The sequence below is a fragment of the Anser cygnoides genome, chromosome 19 (assembly GCF_040182565.1).
Source record: "Anser cygnoides isolate HZ-2024a breed goose chromosome 19, Taihu_goose_T2T_genome, whole genome shotgun sequence".
NCBI lineage: Eukaryota > Metazoa > Chordata > Aves > Anseriformes > Anatidae > Anser > Anser cygnoides.
Window position 1 is genome coordinate 3,160,460 of NC_089891.1, and position 22,272 is coordinate 3,182,731.

Below are 22,272 nucleotides of genomic sequence, written 5' to 3' on the forward strand. Positions count from 1 at the left end.
GCTCTGCTCCTTGGGCTACGCACGGCTCACCGGCAGGAAGGGAGAACAAACGAGAGGTCTCCATCATCACAGAGCACTCAGATCCCTGCTTAGCGTGGTGCTGGCGAGGTGGGGAGGAGACGGAGCCGGTGCCTGGGGATGTGCTGAGCCACCACAGCCCTGCTAGCTGGGAAGGTTGGAAGCTCCATCACACCGGGAAGGTCTCCTCATCCAGCGGCATGGGAGCAGTTGCACAAGAAAGCTTGGCCCTTTTTGCTGCTGAAGCTGTAGGATGCTGTTTTCCACCAGGATGCCATTGTACAGTTTGAAGAGAAAGCCGTGATCTAGGTGGTATTTTGAGAAGGAGCAGCACAAAGGAAAATCAGATTTTTCTGATCAAGAAAAGCGGTCCTACAGTGGTGGAGAAAGGCCGGTCAGTGGCCCAAAACTCCACACAATGTTTCAAAAAGGAAAGAAAAAGAAAAGAAAAGCTCTACAAAAGAAAAAAAAAAATATATATATATATATAACACTGGGAAAACTCAATTTTGCAAGACACCCCACTGCAGAAGACACCTCCTCAATACTCCCTTTCTCCCCACAAATTCCTCTCGGGAAGGCAGTGAACCAGCAGCTTTTTTTCTGCAAGGCAAATGGCAAATCCCCCATCCGCTGCCACTGCTCAGGATCAAATCTGCCCCTGGACCAACAGCCACAGTGAGACTGCACAGACCTTGCTAAGGGGCAGGAGCTTGGGTGCTGAGAACCAGCATTTGGGGTGTTCTCCACAGAAGCCATATAGAGCCAGAAAGAATAGAAAAGCTGCCGTTTATTTCTCTTAATACTCATAAAATGGGGAAAACAGCAATGTGCCATTTCCAAGGAGAAAAGCCACCTTTTCACCTTTTCAGCCACAAAATATATCCCTGGAGATGCAGCAGGCTGGGGTCTGGCTCAGTTTTATTTAGGTATGTATCAAGTGTTATTGATCCGTTTGCTTCAAGCAAACCAGCGAGTGGTGAAATTTTTTTTCCCCTGCTCTTTATGTCCTGAAAATTGCAGTTTTTCCTCTTTGGGTTCGGGGATGACAAACGGCAGAGCTTGCGGAGGCTTGGAGCTCACACGCACCCCGACCCCATCCATCAGCAGCAGTGGCATACACAGCCTGAAGCTCTCTGTGGCTTATTAATAAAACACAGACGGGTCCAAGGAGGTCCCACGCCGGACACCACGGTGGCTCCTTGCCTTGCTGGCAGCACAACAAGGCAAACGTGGGCAAGAGAAACAACGGTGTTGGTCCGGGACCTGACTTCAAGTCTTGTAGGTATCCGAAATGAAGGTGCCCTTCCCCATAAGGCACCGTCCTGCAGCCCCTCGTTCATCTTTGGTGGCAGGAGGTGGCCAGTGCAGGGCAAATACAACACGACACCGTGGGGCTTTGCAACACAACGTGGGAAGCCCGAACCAGGGCCTTTAGGAACAATTTCTCTCCAAATGAGATTGTTATCTCATCCCATCATGAGCCCAGCTGCCTATTCACAGTTATTTTATCACTCACCTGATAGCCAAAATGCTCTTCTATATTTGAACAGTTCATCATAGGATTTATATTTCTAATATATCTATGAAAAAGCCCAGCTTTGTGCACTGACCCTACTGCAATGGGCTTCTCTCCTGCCTCCACACTGGGGTATCTCCATCCACAGGGCCCCAGTGAGAAAAGCACATCACAAGCTACAGATTTGGGCAATTTGGTGCCAGGATTTATCCCTCTTTCGTAAACGAATGTAAGCTGCTCCAGCACTCATCAGGCTGGCACCAAGCTACTAATACTGTTCAAAATTAGGGCTGGTAGAAAAATGTGTCATAAAATTTATTTTGCAAAGGAAAAGTAATTTTTAGGGTTTTTTTTTTTTTTTAAAGAAAGTATTTCCTCTCCCTGCACCACCACTCCATCCTCCCCCACCCCACTGAAATCATGTCTCATCTTGCACAGGAAATTTTGATTTTTCATCGGAAAAAAAAAAAGCCAAACAACCCTAAGTGAATTATTTTGGCATGAGGCCGATACGTTCCAGCTCCAACACACTGCCACAACACCTCTGGCATGAAGGACCCCAACCAGGGAATGGCAGCAGGAGCACAGCTGCCCTGAGGATGTACGGCAGCACAGCCAAAGCAAACTGGTTGGGTTTTCCAGTAAAATACGCCACTTTCCAGCTCGAAAAAAGGTTGCTTTACTTCTTGGCACATGCACGTTGGCGTATAGCCTCCACCCTACAGCAGCAGGGTAGGTTTCCTATAGGGCCTGGTAGGTTCTTTGCTGCCAGGGATGAGCAGGGGGAGGAAGCCACAAATCACAGTTAAGATGCTGACTGGGGTCCTGCCTCCAACACCATGACTTTTAAACCCCCCAAAACCTTACCTCGATGTGGCTCCTGCTGACCAAGAGGGCGGTGGGGTCCCACAGGGAAGCAGCATGCAACCAGGGGTTACAACCTGTACGCACGCCCAGGGCATGGCACAAGCAAAGGTTGCTCAGGCAGGAGGAACTCTGGCTTGATGTCCCCCAGGTTCCAAGATTTGGCAGCTTTATCCTATTTTTCCGATTTTTCGTACAGCTGGGCTTTGTGCAGCTTCCCAGCTTGTAACAGAATCGAGAAGAAGCAAACCTTCAGCTGGAGGTGACATTTCCCATGGATGGCAATGGGTGATGTGCTTCCACCTGAAAGATTAAGGTTTGGTGGTCCTATAAACAACCGTAACGAAGCTCTGATAATGGGAAATGTCAGGAAACTTAATAACAACAGAGATTAGCGCCCTGCCTATAACACATTGTTGCTGCACTCAGCCAGCTTTTTATATAGTATGTCGACAGCTACATACAAGCTGTGAATAGTTTCCTATCTCCTCTGGCCTATTTGAGTCTCGAGTAACTTGCCTGACTTCCCTAGAGCTGTTTTGGATTTACACTGGCTCTGCTGAAATCAGAATTGAGCAGACAGAGCAGACTGAGGCGAGCCAGCCCCACCGGGCAGAAACCAGAGGCGCTGTATTGCTTTACACAACCGGAGGATCTAGGAAACGCACTTTGGATCCCTGTCTCTCCTTGGCACACATCGGCAGCCCTGTTCCAGCTCGAGCAGAGCTGTGCTGATTTACTGTGCTGGGGGATCGGGGCTTCTGCCCCGCTTCTGATCCCAGTAAGAACGAGCCTTCGGGTTTAAACAAGAGGATGGAAGGCAAGCACACTGCCGGTGAGGGGGTCTGAGAAGAGGCAGCCCTGCTAATGGACATCCCATGAGCCCCCAGACCCTCACCAACCTGCTCCTGATGCTGGCTGGTGCCAACAGGATGCTTACTGCATCACCGCCTGCATTGCTGCCCCCTCTGCCCACCTTCCCACCGCCCTGCTCCGCTCCGGAGCCGAGCTTTCCCCACCAGACATGTCATTCCCTTAGGGCTCCTCGGGTCATTTCTTAAATCTCTGCTAGCGGACGGGGTTTTGCCAGGAATGTCCCCTTAAATTCCTCCCTTGTCTCCAGATAATCTTCTACAGTGTTTAGGGCTGCTCTTCTACATACGATAGCCCTAAAAAATAAACAAAGAAATGAAAGAAATTCCCTTCCTAAAAAATAAACAATGTGATTAATTATTCTGAAAAAGGCTGTTTATAGTTTGGACTTCATAAAAGAGAATGCCTGATTTAATACACTATCTGAGAATGTGCTGTTTTTCATTTCAGCACAATCAGGACCTAAATCTGTGTCTCCCTCTCCTTCATCTGAGCTGGAAATGGTTTTATATTCCATCTTGCTTTAAATTATACACATCAAGTTTATAATGGGACACGGTCTATTTTGTTGCCAAAACCTGCTCTGTAAGATCATCTATTAAACTGTATTTATTTTTTATGACAAACAAGAAAAATGACAAAACAGCTACCGAGCTTCTGCTAATGAGGACCAAATGCCTCCTCAGGCACTGCTCCTATCGCAGGCGGCCACGCCGGAGCTGAGTTAACGTCCTTCCACCCACAGCAATGGTCAAAGGGACACAATGGGGCTTCGTCAGTCCCGTACCATCCCCAGGGACCACAGCTCTGTCTGTCTGCACTCGAGTATGAGCTCTGGGGTCACGAGTTTTATCCCGCTGGGATGCAAGCAAGGAAATGCAGCCCCAGCAGCCGGGGAGAAACGTTACTGGGAATTGAAATGCCATTTGAGCCCTGATTCTGCTTTCCCGCCCCCCCCCCCCCCAGAAAAAAAAAAGAAATTGGACAAAACTTGTCCCGTAGAGGCATGCTGAGCCCATCGCAGCTGCAGCTTGCTGGGTGACGGCTAGGCAGGGGGAAGGGGCCTGGGCCCCCACCAGGCCCAATGAGCAGATTTTGGGAAACGCCTCCTGCTAAAAGCCTACCACGGTTGGGTGAAGTTAAACCACGGCCCATGTGTATCTCATGACACCCTTCCACCAGATCTAGTGGTCTGAATGCCCCATCTGGACACAAGGGCAGCAGAACCACATCCAACCTGCAGGAGTGTCAGGAACCAGTGTCATGGGGTAGCCACGGAGGCAGAGCTGCACTGGGCACATCCCGCCTCCGTTTTTCCTCCTGGAAGAGTTACAGAGTTTGAACAAATCCCAGAGGATTGCTGCATGTTTGCAAGGCTGTTGGGATGTTCTATGAAAGCTGTGGTTTGGTTTCCTCCCCCGCCTTGGTTGTGTTTAGGAGTCCCCTGACGAGCCCGAGCCTCTCGGGGCTGCAGCCCGGGACGGTAACGGCAGCGGGGAGCCCAAGGGAGCGAGGAGCAGGGCTCTGCGGCAACACATCAAAACTGCAGGATCTGGGGCCTGATTACAGTTCTGCAGCTTCCCCAGAGGCTGCCAGAGCAGGACAGGGAGGACCAGGAGGTCTTGGCTCCTTCCCTTCCTGCCCTCAGCCTTTGGGTGGCTAACGAGGGAGCTGCAGGCGAACACAAGGGTGGCTCCATCCCACGGGATCCTCGGTGCTGGCTCTCACCCGGCCGCCCGCGAGCCTGGCTCTGAAACCATCAGGGCAGACCCACATGCAGCTGTTTCTCATGTCCACAATTTATTTCTGGAGACAAGGGCAACAAAAAGACCCTCCAGTGACCAGTACAAAGAGGCCTCCGTTCACATGGGGTACATTTTGTGTGCCTCAAGTTTTTGGACTTTGAAGGAAAAACCCAACGCCATACAGACAGCGGGAGACCTCTGGGAGGAATCCCCTCAGCCTGATTTCATCCGCTCTGCCAGACACTGAAAGAGTCCCAGGACTTCCCCCGTGAGCGTTGACTTTGGATGTTTCCCTCAGCCCGATGACTGCTTATTATGGCACGGAGCACTCGTCCTGCCTGGCTGCTCGCCACCGCTGCGGTGGTGGCCGCACTCCACAGCGCTTCGGGATCCCCCGTTAGACAGGAGCACGCCTGCCCACGTTTCCTTGGCAGGGAAGCGGGACATGACATGAGCTCTGTGGCTAAAACTCACCATGAACCTAAGGCTATTTCAGTTTTAAGGACAGCTCCACATATATTACAGTGTTAATGCAGAAAATCCTTCCCCTGCCACCCTATTTACTTCTTTTTGCCATGCCAGTTGCTAGCGAGCACAGCAGCGATTTTCAATACTAGACATGGCAACCCATCCCATTAAAATAAATTCCTTATGTATCGTATGAATAGCTAGACACATGAATAATTTAACCATGGTTTAATCAGCGTTAACCTAATGCTTTAATCAAGACCAACTATGTCATCTTTCCTTAAAAGAATTACAGACCAAGGCTCTGGCTCTGGTTTCACAGCACAGGAAGAACACACGTATCCTCAGAAAAGTTTTAAGCAAATTAATCATGCATTGCTCCGTGGCACCAGTGAGACGAGGACTGGAGCGCGTTAGCCATCCCTTCTGCTTCACCCGAAAAGTTTTCTGTGTGCCTTCTGCTGGAACCACAGAGCCAGTTGGACGCAATGGAAAGGAGATCGCAGAAGCAGCACCCATGCCAGCCCGTCCTGTGCTGGGTGGGCGTGTGACCAGGTGCAGGAGGCAGCAAAACCCCAGCCGTGGTGCTCTCCCCCGGTGAGGCAGACACAGGAGGGACCATCCAGGAGCACCTGCTGGCCCCAGGAGGGATCACAGCCCCAGGTTCCTCTCCCCAGAGCCCAGCTCGGCACCGAGCCTGCAGGGTGATGACCCCTGATGGGCCAGGCAATGCCTGGCTGAGCTGCTGCTGCGGTGGCCCACAGCCCCATTTTGGGATGCACAAGGGTCCCGTCACGAACAGGGTGTCGTTTCTAACCTACGGCAAGACACCTGGTCTGGGACAACACTGGTGAAGCTGCACTAATTTGGGTTTCCATTTTCAAAGAACTAAAATTCGCCACAGAAAATACTGATGAGAGCAGGGTCTTCTACCTTTGTGCCTCCAACATCTGCTGTGCAAAATGCGGGGTACGTGCTGCATATTTCCAACTCCAACAGTAACAGAGAAAGCAGCTTGGACATCCAGCCCTCCGCAACAAGCATCAGCTTCTTCAGTATCTGCATTTATCAGCTGATGAGATCTCTGAAGGAGAAGATCGTTAGTTACAAGCTCAAACGCAACAGCAGCCAGTCCGATCTTCCCTCTCTGGACCTTTTGAGATGTTTTCTAAAGCCCTTGTGAAGCCCAGATCTCACTCTGCCCATGTCTTCTAATTTATTAATTGTTTTAAAGGGAGCTTGTGATTGCTACTTCAGTCAGAAATCACTGCAAGCTCTCAGCCTGCACTGCTGGCTCGGAGCTGCAAGATTTCTCCTCTCCAAAATTCGCAGCGACACTGTTTTTATTCCAAGCAGTTCGGGCATCCTGCAGCCCAACGGGTTCATTATCTCCAGCTTTCTTTAAAAGGTCAAGAAATGCTCTCTGCCTGGCAGATGGACGAGTGCAGGAGTCGTGAAGTCTCAGGATTTGTAACATAACAGGGTTATTAAATGGCAAACTCTATCCTGAGCAGAGGCAACATGAAAAGTTTGTCTAAAGTTTTTAAATGAAAAAAAAAAGGGACGTTCTGAGAAAATTATTTTTTCCATTTTCTTTAAAAATTCAAAAAAATAAAAGAAGTTGGATGTTAAACAAATAACTCTCTTCCCCAAAGAACTATTTCTCATTCTTCTGGTATTTGTGTTGCAACCTGTTGCACCCAGGCCCTTCTGCCCTTTTTAAAACCTTTTTTCCTTCCCTACTGACATTACTGGAAGAAGGAAGGGGGAAAAAAAAGGGGGGGGGGGGCAGGGAGGAAGAATTCCCTCTCCTCCCCCAGACACACCACCCATTCAGCAGCTCTTCAGGCACTGCCCTTGTGCTAAACCAAGAAATCCAGAGCTCATAAGCACCAGATATGACTTCAGTATCTACAGGCAGCAGTTCCTGGTGCACCAAGTGAGCAGTGCTGGGGTCGCAGTGTTTTGGGGCTCGGAGGGCACAGGTCAGCACCCACAGCCCCGTCTCAGCTGGGTGCCAGGACGCACAGGCAGGTGCGAGAGCGTGGGACTGAAAACTGCAAGCACCACCTCCATCCCCGGAGTGCTCCGCTACTGCCTCTTGCTGACCTTTGAGCTGGAAGAGCTCAAATGAAGACAAATGCAGCAAGCACTTCACAATACCGATCCCCACGACAGAAAACCTCTGGGAGTTGGCAGTGCTGGTGCAAAGCATGGATCCGATCGGCGTGAAATCGTGCTGCTTGCCTGCAGCCACGCTCCCTGGCTGGCACGCAACAACAGCCGTGCCTGATCAGCTCCGACTTCAACGTGACCAGGGATGCTCGGGAGCTGCTCCCACCCAGCCCCCGAGTCCTCGCTACCCTTTGCATCCCCACAGCTCTCCACGGAGCTTTAGCACAGTAATCCTGAATGCCAGCCCCAAATTCCCAGCCAGGCAGGACTCGGAGTGTTACAGACCTTCACGGAGCCCAGACTGAGCTACCACTTAAGCACAGACTTTATCAGCTCCAGCATCTGCCTGCACCAAGCATCCTTTACAAAACCCCTCAAGTTCCTGCTTTTAGCAAACATTTTTTTCTTTCTGTGCCATAATTATCTGCCGGAGCTGCAGAAGTGGCAGGTAATGTGTCGCAGCAGCACAACCAACCTATTTTTGGAGTCACAAAAGAAACTGCGAGGGAAAGAAGAGTGCACGGGGAGGTTGTGGGCTGGAGGGAGGGGAGCAGCAGGGAGATGCTCTCTGGGGTGATGCTCCCTGCTCCACTCCTCTGCAACTCCCCGCAGCAGAGGAACCAGCAGGTCCAGAGCCGCTGCTTCACCTGCCACTGAAGCAGCTCAAGGGACGCAGGCAGTGGTGGCAGATCCAAAAATGCTGCCACCAGGCAGAGCTCAAGAGATAGGAAAGGAACAGCCGCCTGCAGCCGGGTGAAGCGGCTTTGCACCAGCAGAGGACGTGGGCCCTTCTGTCCCCTGGGGCAGAGCCCTCTGAGAATGCCCCAGGCTGGCTCTGCAGCCCTGCCCTGCCCTGCAATCCACACTCGTGTCACTCCCCGAAAGGCAGCCAAACCCGTAAAACAAACCATTGTACCTTTAAGGCGCTGCTCCAGAAAGAAAAGGCCTTTCATAGCACTGAATAGCATCTCTTTTACTCCACGCACCATCTGTTTGCCAAGATGAAGAGCTCTGGGCTGGCGGAGGCTTAGTCATTCGGACAAGAATAGGTCCCACTGTACTTACACTTCCCAGCTCCCAAAATAAAAACCACGGCAAGTCATTGACTTTGCTTACCCTGTGGGGATCATGCAGAGCTGGGAACACCTCAGCCGTTCCCTCCTCCTAATGCAGAACCAAAAGAGGAACACAGCACTGGGACCCCCGTGGTCCCTACAAGAAGCCTTAGCTTTTTCTTTTTTCTTTTTTCTTTTTCTTTTTCTTTTTCTTTTTCTTTTTCTTTTTCTTTTTCTTTTTCTTTTTCTTTTTCTTTTTCTTTTTCCTTTTTCTTTTTCTTTTTCTTTTTCTTTTTCTTTTTCTTTTTCTTTTTCTTTTTCTTTTTCTTTTTCTTTTCCTTCTTCTTTTTCTTTTTCTTTTTCTTTTTCTTTTTCTTTTTCTTTTTCTTTTCCTTCTTCTTCTTTTTTTCTTTTTCTTTTTCTTCTTCTTCTTTTTTTTTTTTTCTTCTTCTTCTTCTTCTTCTTCTTTTCTTCTTTTCTTCTTTTCTTCTTCTTCTTCTTTTCTCTTTTTTTCGGCGAGGGGCAGAATTGCTGCTTTAGAGCATCCCTACAGTCACACCTGGCAAGTGTGCCACATGAAGCCCTACCTCGTCCCACTCTGCTGGGAAAAATGCATGAGGGACCCCAATGGCCAAGACAGACCTGTACCAGCAGGTCCCTCCACGCTCCAGTGCCCATGGGGCAGCTCCATGTGCCCAAACTTCAGCAGCAGACTTCCCACTTCCCTTCTTCCCAGCTAGCTCAGGAGAGGACTTTAAACACCTGCACACCCAGGGCCACCTCCCCATGGTCGGAGCAAGCCGGGTGTCCGGGCAGCCCTGAGACTCACTTCACTACACCAAGTTTTGCCCCTCCCAAAGCCCAGCCAGCTGCAAAAAGGAGGCAGCAGGCATGGGGATGCAATTCACTTCGGGCTTTCCCCGAAGATCCCCTTGGGGCAGCTCCTTTGGGACACCCAGAGCGCACAACCCCCTTTGCAGCTTCAGATGTCCATGCATCAGACGTTCATCTATCTGCACCCCAGCAGAAATCTGGTGTCAGCCCTTCATCAACGCTAAAAAGCCACAGACTCCAGTTACTTGGTGCTATGCCCCAGGACGCACAGCACCACTGCTGGGGCACTCCCAGGGATTAGTTTATAGGCAGCTGAAACACACGCTTGGGAGCAGATGTCCCTGTGGCCCCAGCATCCTTGAGACCCCATATTTTCTCTTGCATTTGCTCTCCGGGTACCCTGACTTCCACACGGTGCCCAGCAAATGCCAGGCTGCTCCTGCACCATAAACACTCTGGCTCGGACAGGGATTTGGCCATTCATCCCCAACCCGAAAACAAATCTGCTCAGGACGGGGTCTGTGCCCATCAGAAGGGGGATGCCTCGCCCCACGGGGAGCAGGGGCTGGGACGAGCTCCGGGGAGCAGCGCACCTTGCTGGGATTTCCCCGCTTCTTTCACTCATGGCCTAACCTTTGCAGCATTTAAATACCATCTTCTGGCTCCCCCTCCCTTTCTTTTTGTCACCTGCAAATTTAGATTAACAAGAAGGTTTGACAAAGTGCTACTGTATATGTTAATAAACCCATTAGTGTCGGCCCGCCTGACATATAACCTGCAGAGCCTACAATGTTTACTAATATGATTGTCAAAGCAGAGGAACATTACTTTTTAATGACATTTCATATCACTTCAGTTGAAGTAATATCCTGGGACATGATAATCAGAAAGCCATTCTGCCACAGAACTACGTGCTGAACAGAGGCTGGTGCATGAAAAATACTCATTTTGTCAGAATTAAAACATTTGTGTTTGCTTCGTAAGTTGTAAGCGCACTTGTGGAGAAACATGTTGTGAAATATTTATTGGAAGCAGCTCGGTTTCAGGTAAATGGGGCTTCAAAATGAAATGTTGGAAAAGGTTATTGCTACATTCGCTGTGCCTTTCGCATGCAATACATCGAGGGACAATTTATATGTATGATATGCTTAACAAACCGACAAGATTTTAGATCTTCTCCTTAAAGAAAATTTCCAAAGTGGTACAAGTGGTCATTACCAGCCCAGCCGAATTTACTGCTGCCTTCAGAGCAGGGGAAAGGCTGCAAGACTGAATGAAATGGAGTTTGATTTTATGCTTCAGGTGCAGGAGCCTGGTATGAAGCCAGCAGTGGCACCGTGGCTGCAGAGGCAGCGGTGCTGCCCCTATGAGTGGCTCCGTCCCTGACACGTCCCCTGTGGCCCCCGAGCTGCACCGGGGGCATTAACAAAAACAAAGAAATCGTCCCGGGTCCTTTAAGCAGATAAAGAGATAAATAATGAAATATTTTCTCCTTTTTTTGAAATAAAGATCCAAGGGGATCCCTCCATCAATCTGGTCAGAACAAGCTTTCTGACAGAAACAAGCAATTGATTCAGTTCGAGGCTCCCATCGGATGGGGGACAGAGCTGATTAAAGCTGTGCATGCACTATTAATAGGAGCAGGATGCCTTGCTGTCATTATTATTAATTATGCTGCTGTGATTACTATCTGTTCATCCATCCACCCATCCTCCCTGCTATAACCCCAGCACTGGCCAAGTACGTATGAATACAAATTCTTACTCTCTTTTTGCTCCCAGTTTTCTGGGGTGTGGGGTACGGGGAACTCTTTGATTTATAGGATTTCTTATTTGTATGTTTGAGAGTGAGCGTGTCCATGCGTGAGAGAGTGAGCGAGTGGGTGGTGGGAGCTGCGTGGGTGCGACGTGTGTATGAGCGTTGGTTTGTGAAAAAAGCACAAAGGGAGAGTTAAAACCAAAGGGGGAGCCTTGGCGTTTCATGTCAAGCCCACCAGACTCCAGCACCCTCCTCATTTCCGCAGGTCCCTCGGGGGAGGCCTGACCCCAGGAGCCCCCTCTCCTATGCTCACCAGCTCGTCCCTACCTGGAGGCCAGGTTCTCCTGAACTCTCAGCCACTGTCCCCATGATAGGCAGAAATTTTCCTTCCCCAAATAATTAGACTGTGATAAGAAGAAACAAATGGGCCCTCAGAGCAGTGAGGGCCGCAATAAGAGATGAATTATTAGTCCAAGATGGAAATCTCTTTTGATAAATGACTGGCCCCAAGCAAGGAAGGATTCAGCAAAACACAACCACGTCCTTGTTGTGACACAGGGACGGGGAAGGAACAAACCTCGTAAGGCACAACAAAGTCCCCGCGCTACCGCCTTGACCAATTGATTAATCAAGTGTATCCCACAGTGTCAATACGCTTCCTTCTTCGCATTAGTTACAGCATCTAAATGTGGAGGACAGCAATGACACGTACAGCTGAGGACCTGTGTCAAGCCCAGAGCTGAGCCGTCCCTCACAAACTTTGCCATGGAGGGCATCAGGAAAGCGTGAGGAGCACAGCCTGCAGAGACGTCCCAAGGAACAGCATCAACCGACCCAGAGAGCGCTTCAAAACTAACACAAGTCACACAGAGCCCCAGTGGCCTGGGAATGAAAAAAGAAAAGCAGAAAGATCCAGGTTTCGCCGTTTTTCCCCTCCTGCAAGGAGCCGGCTCAGCAGGGTGGGGTGATGATGCCTCGTACTCCAAGTGAAAGAACTGCCATTTATTAACGCTGGCCCCATTCCTGATTTTTTTAAAGTCTAGTTCAGAGGGGAAAAAAAAAATCCTATTGGCGTCACTGAAAATAAACCTGACAGTGAGGCACTGGGCAAGCCATTGAAAGCAGCAGGCTTTAACATCACAGCTTCTCCTGGACTTTGATGTTCAGAAGGGATGCTGCCTGTGTGCTGCCAACGCAGAGGAGTTCGGCACATGTAACTCCAGGTAAGGTACAAGGAGACCTTACCGAGACCCCTGCGGATTAGTCCTCAGCCACATGCAACAAGGCTGGTGGAGCTTCTAGGTCCCTGTAGCCTGGAATGCAGTTCTCCCTGAGGACAGGTAATTCGAGCCTCTGGTACCGCTATTTTCAGTGGGATATTTAAGTAGAAACGGTTAGTAGGAACACACACACATATAGCACATATGCTATGTATACATATATATATATACTTTAAAAAAATCTGACAGAAATGGCTCGAGCTGGGATTGCTAAATGTATTTCTCTCTTTGTCCTCCCCCAGAAACCACTACCAAAACATACCTCTCCATCTAATGAGATTAGCAAGGTACCATGCTAGATCTTTATTAGTTAAAGCTGACCATAGTGCAAAACTTGGCCTGAATCGTAAATGAGCTGACTGCCAGATTGAGGAGTGCAGCCAGCAAGTAGATTTATTCCAAATGGGTCTGTGCTGTTTGCCTTGGGGATATGCTTCCTTCTCCTTAACTCCCTGAAAACTGGTAGCCAAGTTTCAGCTCTCCGTGTTCCCCGAAGCCAGAGGTACCGCTGCTTCCCGCTCACGCCGGCCTGACGTAAGCTTAATCCCACTGACCTTGGTGTTTTACTTGAATACAAGGTAAGAGAGAAACAAACCTATATACTCCGGTGGCTCACAGGATTTAGCACCGAGGACATTTATATGTGGCAGTTCCTGCCTCCTCCACTTCACTTGACTGGCAGCTTGAAGAGGCCAACACACTAAATATTAACAGGGGAGCCTTGGATGGTGCTATCAGAAAAGCTTGTTTACAGCATCTTCTGCACTCAGACAAGTTACTTTGCCCCCCAACATTCTTCTTTTGTAAACAAAGGAACAAGTGAGAAAGATAATTTCTGTTATGAACTGAATGATGCTAGCCTACCCTCACATGCAGTGGTCAATAGGAAATCTTTCCTGAGATCTGCACATTCCTTTCCCAGGTCACGCCCAGAACCTCCTTTTAAAGGTCTCCGAAGGACCAGCACATGCCTTGAGGGAAGGAACAGAGGCCAAAACATGGCCATGTATGAGCGTTTCACTGCAAACAACTTTCTTGCTTTGGAGGAGAAATGGGAAGCATACGCCGAACAGATCTGGTTTCCATCAGCCCGTTATTTATAGCACTGGTTTCACACCATGGGTTATACACACTCGTGCTTGTTCTCTCAGACTCTCGCAGCGCTCTGCCGCACTTCCTTCTTACCTGAGCAATGAACCCATGTTTCACCCTGGTACAATCGGGCTGTCTGTGTCTCAGTCATGCATTCACTAAATGTGCTCCGCAGAGCTCTCCATGAAATGGGAGTTTGCAAGCCGAGTATCTCCAAAACGCCCTTCTGAGCCTTGGGCTAAGGTAGAGAAGACAGACTAGTTCATCAACGGCGCACAAGGGAGAGATCTAGAGCCTTTGATTCACAGGCCCCAAAGAGCAAACAACCTCTCTACAGCTGGATCAATTGCAAACACCTTCGGCACAGCAAAAAATATGGTCTCATGAAATACCAAGTTGCTCTGCTTAGCTGCTGCACTCCAATGGCTGCCTGATAACAAAGACTCAATGTGAAGTCCCACTTTGACCAACTCACCAGAGACTGCACCAGAGACCTCCCAAGTAAGCATCCTGTAGCAAACAGCAGGGCTCTCTAGCTGGGCCTGAAACAAGCTCCTACCCAGCACAGTTCCCAAGGAAATCTGCAGCCCATCCACTTGCTGATTACTCGGAGAGAGCAGCGTGAGGGTGGTAGGTCCCATCTGGTGTGCCTGGAGTCCTCCAGCGTCGTCCTAAGTAGTGAGCTTAAACAATGGTTGTTTGGTCTCTGCTGTTGATTGAACGAGATTTGTTGTCCATAATAAAACTCCTGGCACATGATCAGTCACTGTATATAAACCCAAATTACACTAAGAAAAGCCAGGATACTGTCAAACAGCTCTAAACCATCAGTAAAACAGAGGCCGACCCCAGTCACAGCTCTGAAGAGCCATGAGTGTACTGGCGTTGTTCTTCAGTGTCCCCTCGGGCAGACTCGGGAGCAGAGGAGACCAAGGGCGATGGCTCTCCTTGAGAGTTCCCTGCCAACGTCTACAGCACAACACAAGGATGGGGGCAATTTCTCAGATGCCCAGGACCAAACAGCAGAAGATGACACCACACGCTGTCTCTGAGGCTGTAACAATCACCATCAACAACCTACCCCTGCTAGATTTAACTGGCCAGCAGGACATGGGTACACGTGATGAGTGTGGCACCTTTGCCCAAACACACAAAAGTCAAACAGATGGTAGACTGGATGGTCTTCTTTGGAAGATGTCAGCTTTCCCAGCTGCCCTCCAGCAGGACCTCACAGCCATACCAGCGGCTTCGCAGCTGATGCAATGGGTGGCAGAAGAGGCACACTCCTTCCAGAGGCATCCTTTGGGCAATTGCAGCTCCATGAGTGCTGACTTAGTCACCAGAAAACCACATAAACACTTTGCCTAAGCAAAATGCCCTCAGGAGACCAAGTGGTAAGTCTGGTCTACTGCTAAACCTATAGGTGGTTCAAGTTAGGCGAGATGGATGTCGCACCCTGCTTCCGGAGTTCAAGGGCTTGATCCAGGTGTCTAAATGCAGGCACCTGCACCCAGTGCCACCACAGATGTGGTAGCAGGTCTGCCAGTTCCACACAAGTGTCTCAGATGGCACAATGTGCTTATCAGGGAACTGAATGGTACTTGAGTAGGAATTAAGAAGGGAACTGCAATTACAGTTTGAGGGCTATGGGGTAGAAGGGGGCTGCTCACACGGAGCTACTTAAGGTGCTTAATAATTTAGCTTATAGAAGAGGAAGAAGCAACTTATTAACAATAAAGAACACCTACTAAAGAGGCGATCTCTACAGCAGAACTCTTTTTAATCTAACAGACAACAGCAACAGCATATCAAGCTCCAATGGCTGGAAGCCAAAATTAGACAAATTCAAACTGCAAGGAAGGTGCCAGTTTGTAATTGAAAGAGTAATGAGCCATTGGAATTACTCACCCTGGGCTGTGATGGATTCTCCACCATCTGAAACCTTTAAATCCAGAGTGGATGCTATTCTACAAAGTGCCACATTGCAGGCACACATTTCCGTATTTGGGAATTATTGGTAAAGGCTTTCCAGCTTGCATGAGTTGTTTGTGCTCTAAAAAATAAACAAAAGAAATGTTATGCTGCCCAGCTAGAGATAGAGAAGGGAGGCAGAGTGAATTCAAGCAGACAGCCCGTGGTAGTACAAAGCCACAAGACTCAGGTCTCTAACGTGCTACCATGTGCCGCCACTGTCCAGCCACTCTCAGCAAGAAGACGCAGAGTTAGGAGGCCAGGTCATAGACGAGAGCTAAGGAAGGACTTTATCAGCCAAGCACTCCCTGAGAACACAACACATCCCAAGCTGCTCCTTAAAAGAAGTCTGGGAAGAACAGGACATCCAAGTGTAGCAGTTTTGCCAAGCCGCCTGCATTTCCAGCGAGAGCTCGCCCCAGTGCCAGTCTGCCAGGCTCAGCTCCCCCCATGCCTTTGTCCAACACCGCCACGCTCAGAGCCCTCGAGCACACACCCCGTCCTAGGGATGGGTGCTCTGCAGGTGACTCGCTCTGCTCTACTCTTCCAAAGGAGCAATCCCAACTCTTGCATACCATATAGGACAAAGTACGTGTGAGAGGTGTATTTTCATCGTGTTTCCAGCAGGCAGGCAAGAGGGAAAACCACAGGGGAAATGGTCATCTGCCAAGACACCTCTGTGCTGGACCCATCGTACAGGAATGCCTGCTGCCAGTCATCGTGAACGAGCAATAAACACCCAGGCTCAGATACTCTCTCATTGAGAAAGTCTGTTTTACTGACTTTAAGGCTATGTAATAAAAATTAGCAGGAAGGGCAAACGGAGGTAAAAGAGCTGAAGGCTAGACTGGCTAACTGCTGGGCCCTGGGAAAGAGGTAAGTCCCAGAACTGGGTGAATAAATGATTTCTTTGCTTCTCTGATGAATAATTTCAGGTTGCCCTCGCAAAAAGACACAGGGATCAATTCACCCCGCGTGAAATAAAAACAAGTTTTATAGTTGCTTAGATATCAAGTAAAGTATTTCACCAGATTTGTCTAGTTTCATTTTAGGGCCATGAAAAAGGCTTTTGAGAAATTAATGTAGGTAAATTTCTAAGACACCTGTTTTGAAATAACCAAGAGAAGTGTGCCAGCTTGGAAATGACAAAATGAAACCTTTTGACTTAAAAATGTTAGAGATAGTCTTTCTTGGCTGAAAAGATGTAGTAAATTTGTGGATAGTTTTTATAAAACCCCCGCAGATGCATCGGTAGGATTTCATGTAGACCATAACCAGGAAGGACTCTGCAACACACCAGCTTGGAACAGCCCAAACAGAGAAACTCTGTTCCTCCTCCTCCTCCCAGTCCCTGCCTGCAAACACATCACTACACTTAACACACAAAACACCATTCATTATAGTCAGAACACAGGCGCGCAAAGTTAGCTCTTACACCGAGGTTGGGATCAAAATGTAACAAAAATCTTAAAAAGCAAAGATGAAATATTAAGCCTTCCGAAAGCTGAAATAGAAAGAAATGTTACTGTTTCTCAAGCAAATGTGAAAACCTGTAGAAGTAACTTTAGCTTTATTCACTGGAGTTTATTCAGTCACATCCAGTGAAGGTGCTCCAGATTTACACATAGTAGAGAGGCTCAGAGCAAAATTCAGCCCTTAATGGCAATACTTCAGGTTCACACCAACACTGTGCACCCAACTGCCTGCCCTCAAAGTATCCGGCACTGCTTGACATTCAGCCTTGTTCTGCCTTGTATTAAGGTCAGCAAGCCTTTGTTCTAGAGCTGCTTTATCTGAGGTTTGTACGGGGCTCCTGAAAATCTAAATAGCTCCTAGAAATGCTCCATGACGTCAGTACAAGTTATCTGGAAGATACGGCTGCAAGTGAACAGCATCTTTCTGATTCAGAAGCCACCCAAAACGTCCAGACGTCGGTTGAGAAAATACATAGATAGGGCATAGATGTTTCCCCAGCTAGAATTATCCAGGCTGTTCTGGACATAAATCAAATATGAGGGATTGTTATTACATCAATAGCTTTTTTCAGGTCAGAACCTAACCACAAAGAGACTGAATCAACCCATGCAAAGGCTCACAGGATGTCAATATGCAACAGCAAAATCAAACCAGATCCGGCCAAGCCCAGCCCAGCAGCTTGCCCTTCCTTGTTAAGGTCAATGGAAAATTTCATCAGGTGACTTAGGGAAGAATAAATTGGCTGGATGAGCCTCAGAAGGGGAACACAGAGGCCAAACTTCAGGAAGAATCGGCTGTCTGCAAGCCTGGTTGAACGGATGCCTGAACGAACTGTCTCAGAGCATTTTCCTTGGCCTGAGTGAAGCCCTACAAAATGCAGTGTGTGGCCCTTTACATGGGGGGCAGATGGGCCCCATCAGTTCACGGGCTGAGCAGGGATTTCCCACATCTCACTATGGTGCTCTGGTGTTCCTGCAGTGTACATGCAGCACCAGCAGCCAAATTAACTAAAAGCCTGTGCTGCACCCTGGCCTGGTCCATCAGGAGAAGCTGTGGTTTTCATTAGTAGAACAAGGACTTCCAAAGGACCTTCTGCTTTTTTTTTTTTTTATTCCACTCTACAAAAGCAGTTGGTTTCATGAGCACTTGCAAGAAATCAGAGACCCTGGATCTTTTTTTTCAAGGCTTATTTTGGCTTCTTTGTTAAGAAGAGCAGCAAGACAGCTAAGAACTGCCTCCTAAATAGGAACAGATTTGTAATTCAGACAGGCATAAAAAAAATCAGGAGGTAATAATCACTGGTTTGTTCATCCTTCCTTCTCCTAGATGTCAGGTTCACTGTTTTCCAAACCGGCTGCCCCCAGGTTTGGATGGGCTCAGGCTGAAGGCACGCAGCCACAGATGCCCCTTCCCTTCGAGCAGCGAGTACGACACTGACTGAACCACAGGAAAAGTGGATGAGAAATTCTTCCTTCACAATGGGAAATACAGCAGGCAGGATACCGAGAGGGTGGTCCGCCTGTTAATTCAGGAGACAGAATTCAAACTGAAAGCTCCATGTGGTGCAAATTAGCAGAAACTAATTCTAATCCGTCCCACACTGGCACAGAGGCACGTCAGCCCCGCTTAAAATTGCACCTCCCTTCAGATCTGGGCTGCCCCTGTTCTACGTGAAGAGAAAAAAAGGACGGAGAGAGGCGGCACCGCAATCTGCGTGCAGATGGTCTGTATTATTGAACCTCTGTGGAGTATCAGCCACTTGCCCCGGTGCCCCATGATAAATCACAGTCTCCTTCAATGTTTGCGGGGAAGAGCAACGCTCTCCGGGGCTCTGATTGGGTTGAAAGTCTGACTAGTTAAGGAGATGTAAATACTGAGCCCCTATCAGCCCGTAATTGTCATCATCATCCTGTTTAGGAAACTACTCACATCTTTGAGCAGTTACTCCATGTCTCCTCCACCTCGCGAGAAGGTCTGGAGCCCATTTCCGGCAGCCGGCAGCGAGCTGCTTTTCTTTCCTTGACACAAACCAAGTTTGTCAGCTTGTGCATCCTTGGTTTCTGCTTGGTTTAAAGTTGCTGCAGGGTCCTTGGGAGCAGCTGGAAGCAGAGAGCCCACAACCCTCGCCACAAAGGTGCCCATTCTACAGGCACCGGTGCCCCGGGTGCTGCCCAACAAGAGCACCCTGTGTGCCGCGGCCCTGGGGACAGCGTCCTCTGTCCCCACCTGGGAGGAGGGGAAGTGACACTTCCAGTGGCTCTCGTGGAAGGCAGAGCCAAAACGTGTGCGTTCGCTTTCCTCTGCAGACAGAAAACTGAAGAAACACCCAGCCGGGCCAAAATAAATACGTTTGGCATCTTTCCTGCGTCTGCGCCGGCACGTTCGTGGCGCTGAAACTGAAAACAGGCCTGAACCTTATTTACACTAAAGTCTCTTTCCATCACTTTGGCAGTAGGAAGGGGCTTAGTCTTGGTACATATTATATTTTCTTTTCAGCATGTGTAAATGAGGATCAAGCTTTCACGTTGCTTAAAATAGATGTAAATGACCCTTTATGCTGTCAGAATGGTGTCGAGAGGCCTTCCTGCAATAAAAAAATCAACCCCATTATGCTTTCATATCATGCTCCACTCATTTAGTTTTAGTTTCCCAAACTCGGGCAATTCCCCTTGACCTTGGCAATCTGTGTTGAGATTTTACACAGCTGGGACTAAATCCAGGGGCAGGAGAAGGTGCATGAGCTCAGACAGAAACACATCGAATCCTTCAGCCTAAGCTGGATTTGAAGACCAGCCCATCCCCAATGGCCTCTTGGTAATCTCAGGTAGATTTATTCTTTCTATTAGTTGTTTTGGGTGTATATTTTTTAAATCTTTGTATATTCCAGTCTTTTTTAGAAACCATGAAAAGGAGAACAAGGCAGAAAGAGAGAATAACAAGACATTCTGGGCTGCCTTCAGGGTTTTCCTGCCTCGCAGATGGACTTGCCATGCCTCCTGCTTTGGCCCAGGGGAAGCCACCATCACGTATCCCTGCCCGAGTCCCTGGCTTTGCTCCATTGCCAGCTTGCTCTGTGCACATCAGAGGAGACCCTGATGAGAAAAGAACTGGCCTTCCTTGGGTCTGTACTATTAAATGCATTAATTTTCCTGGAAGTGATAGTCTGACCTGTGTGGTCAGTACTCAAACAGCTGTATGAGTTACCAAAGTGTTCGGTGACTCAGGTAAGCGATGTGATCCCCATTCCTTCTGTCTGATTCATGCAGAGGAGACCCATTAGCTATCGAGAGCTGCCCAAGGAGTAGCCTTGGTCCAGACAACCTAGCAGTCTGGGGGAAGGTGGCTTTGGCAAATGCAGCCCATGTTCATAGGCTCAGGCCTGACCGAAGTGTCTTCAGGTAGCTCAGTGATGCACAGAGCCCTGCTTCTCCACCTTCCTGTTGCTCTGTAGGGCAAGTAAATTACAACAGCCTTTAAAAGAAGGCGATATATTTCCACATTGCTGTCTTCTGCCAATGAGTAGGTTCTAGAGCCAAGAAGGAGTTGGCTGTTACCTTGATTAATTACTGCCAGGGCTCCTTGCTGCCCGCTGCCTTCTCCCCTTTCAGCTCCTACTTGTGGTGCAGACTACTGAAAGAGACGGGCTTTCATTCCACCTTCTGGACTGTTAAACCCAGATCCCATCCACACCACTGCAGACCAAAATAAGGTCTGCTCATAAACGGCACCATTTCTCTGGAGCCACCATTGCATGCAGAGACGTCCTGACAGGTCATCAATACCATCCGCCCACAGCAGCTGGAGCAAGTGATACCGAACCCAACTGCAAAACAGCTTAATGGAATATGCTGAAGCTGTGTCAGCCCATCCATCCCCAGAACCACTCTGTGGGCACTGCCTTGCCCAGCACAGCAGCAAGGCCTCAGTATAACCCAGCCAAAGGGCAGAACATTTACAGTAACTATCATTTTCTTTTCCTTTCAGAAGAATGCACAAGGGATTGTCAACACTTTCTTACCCCCTCCTCTTTTCCTCTGCAAAATAACTCTCTCTCCAGCTTCGCCAGCTGACTGCTACTTCACGGCTTTTCTCCAGGAGCAATTGCAATTGGAAACACCCAGACAATTCTTATCCAAGAGTTTATGAGAAACAGCTCAGAGGCACCCTGAAAACTGCAGCATGCTACCTAGAGTGCTGCAGATTATTATTACTTTTTTAATCTCGGTATAGTTCTGGGTAAGGTTTTAATTGGGCATTGTATTTCAAAGCCAGGGAGTAGGATCTATGCAAAGCACTGGATAGTTTCTGCATTAATTGACCATCAAATCCTTCCCCTTTGCATCTGCATTCTATTATTAGAGAATGTAAAGCAGTTTACAGGGCTTTTAACCTCTTCAAGCAAACACTCTGTGGAAGTTATGCTGCTGCAGGGACCACATTAGCTTTATAGACTTCGTTTCTAATCCAAGGAGAGGGGAAAATGGAGAAGAGACAGAGAAAATGAATGATTTTTGATGGTAAAAATTCAGCTGGTGTAAATCAGCACAACTCCATTAACTTTGGTAGAGTTATGCTGACTTATGCCAGTAAAACATCACACAGTTGATCTGCAATGAGCTCGTCATTCCCAGAAGACCAAAATGGTACCAGACAAATCTTCACAGACCACTTATCAGCCTTCTCAACTGAATTCTTCCCTGCTGCATGGAAAAGCCCTGATCAGGTGCCAGAGAGCCATCTGGCAAACTGGCTACCGTGGCATACATGCACACCATGTGTTCAGTCACTTGGAGGAAAATCACCTTCTAGCAAGGCACTTGGATGTCCTCTCTGGCCACCAGCCTGTCCCCAGCGCTCCCATCTCAATGGGTCTCAAGAGGCAAAACCATGTTGCAGACTGGAAGCCTATACTGACTCCTGCAGCCTCTGCCTAAAGATGCTGGCTCTACTTTCTTCAGGGCCTCCTAGTTGGTTTCAAGTGTGCCTAGAGAAAATGTTATCAGCATAGCACACGTGGCGTGCACATACAGTACTGACCCTTCTGAAAAGCTGCATTCTGCTAGCAGGGGAGCTTGACATCTGCAGACCCGAATAACTGCTGCAGGAAGAGAAGGAAGCAAGCCCTGGTCCCACCCTAACCACGG

General features: G+C 48.7%; 1 long non-coding RNA gene across 34 annotated transcripts in view; it reads right to left on the reverse strand.

The window, feature by feature from the left end:
* The window catches only part of LOC106047103 (uncharacterized), a 133,643-nt gene that overhangs the window by 15,872 nt on the left and 95,499 nt on the right, over positions 1–22,272 (reverse strand). For 31 of the 34 annotated variants that reach the window (XR_010825994.1, XR_010825993.1, XR_010825988.1 and 28 more), the window contains one exon: positions 2,405–2,704. The exons of 2 other annotated variants lie outside the window; for them this stretch is intronic. This is a non-coding gene — a long non-coding RNA (uncharacterized lncRNA). Of the gene's footprint in view, positions 1–33; positions 324–2,404; positions 2,705–22,272 lie in introns of those variants that run through there. One more of the 34 variants, XR_010825989.1, reaches the window with a different exon arrangement.